The sequence below is a fragment of the Solea solea genome, chromosome 7 (assembly GCF_958295425.1).
Source record: "Solea solea chromosome 7, fSolSol10.1, whole genome shotgun sequence".
Classification (NCBI taxonomy): domain Eukaryota; kingdom Metazoa; phylum Chordata; class Actinopteri; order Pleuronectiformes; family Soleidae; genus Solea; species Solea solea.
This window is the reverse complement of record NC_081140.1, coordinates 29,369,296-29,373,685: the sequence shown is the minus strand read 5'-3', so window position 1 is coordinate 29,373,685 and position 4,390 is coordinate 29,369,296.

The following is a 4,390-nucleotide window of genomic DNA, read 5'->3' as shown; positions in this document are numbered from 1 at the left end:
TTTGTCACATTTTGGACCACATACTAAAGTATGACTTTTATGTCAAATTTGGACGACATACTGTACTATGACTTTTTTGTCACATTTTGGACGACATACATTACTATGACTTTTTTGTCACATTTTGGATGACATACTATACTATGATGTTTTCGTCAAATTTTGGACGACATACTATACTATGACTTTTTTGTCACATTTTTGACGACATGCTATACTATGACTTTTTTGTCACATTTTGGACAACATACTAAATTATTACTTTTTTGTCACATTTTGGACGACATACTATACTATGACTTTTTTGTCACATTTTGGACCACATACTAAAAGTATGAGTTTTTTGTCACATTTTGGACGACATACTATACAATGACTTTTTTGTCAAATTTTGGACGACATACTGTACTATGACTTTTTTGTCAAATTTTGGACGACATACTATACTATGACTTTTTTGTCAAATTTTGGACGACATAATATACTATGACTTTTTTGTCACATTTTGGACGACATACTATACTATGATGATTTCGTCAAATTTTGGATGACATACTATATTATGACTTTTTTATCACATTTTGGACGACATACTATACTATGATGATTTCGTCAAATTTTGGACGACATACTATATACTATGACTTTTTCGTCAACTTTTGGACGACATACTATACTATGACTTTTTTGTCACATTTTGGACGACATACTATACTATGACTTTTTTGTCAAATTTTGGACGACATACTATACTATGACTTTTTTGTCAAATTTTGGACTACATACTACACTATGACTTTTTTGTCACATTTTGGACGACATACTATACTATGACTTTTTTGTCAAATTTTGGACGACATACTATACTATGACTTTTTTATCACATTTTGGACGACATACTATACTAGGATGTCTTCGTCAAATTTTGGACGACATACTATACTATGACTTTTTTATCACATTTTGGACGACATACTATACTATGACTTTTTTGTCAAGTTTTGGACGACATACTATACTATGACTTTTTTATCACATTTTGGACGACATACTATACTATGACTTTTTTTAGTCACATTTTGGACGACATACTATACTATGACTTTTTTGTCAAATTTTGGACGACTTACTATACTATGACTTTTTTATCACATTTTGGACGACATACTACACTATGATGATTTCGTCAACTTTTGGACGACATACTATACTATGACTTTTTTATCACATTTTGGACGACATACTATACTATGACTTTTTTGTCACATTTTGAACAACATACTAAAGTATGAGTTTTTTGTCACATTTTGGACGACATACTATACTATGACTTTTTTGTCAAATTTTGGACGACATACTATACTATGACTTTTTTATCACATTTTGGACGACATACTACACTATGACTTTTTCGTCAACTTTTGGACGACATACTATACTATGACTTTTTTATCACATTTTGGACGACATACTATACTAGGATGTTTTCGTCAAATTTTGGACAACATATTATTATATGACTTTTTCGTCAAATTTTGGACGACATACTATACTATGACTTTTTTGTCACATTTTGGACGACTTACTATACTATGACTTTTTTGTCACATTTTGGACGACATACTATACTATGACTTTTTTATCAAATTTTGGACGACATACTATACTATGACTTTTTTGTCACATTTTGGACGACATACTATACTATGACTTTTTTGTCATATATCGTGTTTCTAACAAAAATATAATTGGAAGTTACTTTTTCTAGTTGGCCGAGTGGTCTATGACACTACCTTTTGGGTGCTAGCCTCCCCAAAGGGACACCGGTTCGAATCCCACCCCTGACTGTAACTAATATATTTTTAGGTGATTTTGGACGACATACTATACCATGACTTTTTTGTCACATTTTGGACGACATACTATACCATGACTTTTTTGTCACATTTTGGACGACATACTTTACTATGACTTTTTTATCAAATTTTGGACGACATACTATACTATGACTTTTTTGTCACATTTTGGACGACATACTATACTATGATGTTTTCGTCAAATTTTGGACGACATACTGTACTATGACTTTTTTATCACATTTTGGACGACATACTATACTATGATGATTTCGTCAAATTTTGGAAGACATACTATACTATGACTTTTTTATCACATTTTGGACGACATACTATACTATGACTTTTTTATCACATTTTGGACGACATACTATACTATGACTTTTTTGTCACATTTTGGACGACATACTATACTATGACTTTTTTGTCACATTTTGGACGACATACATTACTATGACTTTTTTATCAGATTTTGGATGACATACTATATTATGACTTTTTTGTCAAAATTTGGACCACACACTAAAGTATGACTTTTTTGTCAAAATTTGGACCACATACTAACCTATGACTTTTTTGTAAAAATTTGGACCACATACTTTAGTATGACTGTTTTGTCAAAATTTGGACCACATACTAAAGTATGACTTTTTTGTCACAATTTGGACCACATACTTTAGTATGACTTTTTGTCATAATTTGGACCACATACTTTAGCATGACATTTTTGTCAAAATTTGGACCACATACTAACCTATGACTTTTTTGTCAAAATTTGGACCACATACTAAAATTTGACTTTTTTAATCAAAATTTGGACCACATACTAACCTATGACGTTTTTGTCAAAATTTGGACCACATACTAAAGTTTGACTTTTTTGTCAAAATTTGGAGCACATACTAAAGTATGACTTTTTGTCACAATTTGGACCACATACTTTAGTATGACTTTTTGTCAAAATTTGGAGCACATACTAAAGTATGACTTTTTTAATCAAAATTTGGACCACATACTTAAGTATGACGTTTTTGTCAAAATTTGGACCACATACTAAAGTATGACTTTTTTGTCAAAATTTGGACCACATTCTAAAGTATGACTTTTTTTGTCACAATTTGGACCACATACTTTAGTATGACTTTTTGTCAAAATTTGGACCACATACTTTAGTATGACTTTTTGTCAAAATTTGGAGCACATACTAAAGTATGACTTTTTTAATCAAAATTTGGACCACATACTAAAGTATGACTTTTTGTCACATTTTGGACGACATACTATACTATGACTTTTTTGTCATATATCGTGTTTCTAAAAAAAAAATAATTGGAAGTTACTTTTTCTAGTTTGCCGAGTGGTCTATGACACTACCTTTTGGGTGCTAGCCTCCCCAAAGGGACACCGGTTCGAATCCCACCCCTGACTGTAACTAATATATTTTTAGGTGATTTTGGACGACATACTATACCATGACTTTTTTGTCACATTTTGGACGACATACTATACCATGACTTTTTTGTCACATTTTGGACGACATACTTTACTATGACTTTTTTATCAAATTTTGGACGACATACTATACTATGACTTTTTTGTCACATTTTGGACGACATACTTTACTATGACTTTTTTATCACATTTTGGACGACATACTATACTATGATGATTTCGTCAAATTTTGGAAGACATACTATACTATGACTTTTTTATCACATTTTGGACGACATACTATACTATGACTTTTTTGTCACATTTTGGACGACATACTATACTATGACTTTTTTGTCACATTTTGGACGACATACATTACTATGACTTTTTTATCAGATTTTGGATGACATACTATATTATGACTTTTTTGTCAAAATTTGGACCACACACTAAAGTATGACTTTTTTGTCAAAATTTGGACCACATACTCAAGTATGACTGTTTTGTCAAAATTTGGACCACATACTAAAGTATGACTTTTTTGTCACAATTTGGACCACATACTTTAGTATGACTTTTTGTCAAAATTTGGACCACATACTAACCTATGACTTTTTTGTCAAAATTTGGACCACATACTAAAATTTGACTTTTTTAATCAAAATTTGGACCACATACTAACCTATGACATTTTGGTCAAAATTTGGACCACATACTTAAGTATGACTTTTTTGTCAAAATTTGGAGCACATACTAAAGTATGACTTTTTGTCACAATTTGGACCACATACTTTAGTATGACTTTTTGTCACAATTTGGACCACATACTTTAGTATGACTTTTTGTCAAAATTTGGAGCACATACTAAAGTATGACTTTTTTAATCAAAATTTGGACCACATACTTAAGTATGACGTTTTTGTCAAAATTTGGACCACATTCTAAAGTATGACTTTTTTTGTCACAATTTGGACCACATACTTTAGTATGACTTTTTGTCAAAATTTGGAGCACATACTAAAGTATGACTTTTTTAATCAAAATTTGGACCACATACTAAAGTATGACTTTTTGTCACATTTTGGACGACATACTATACT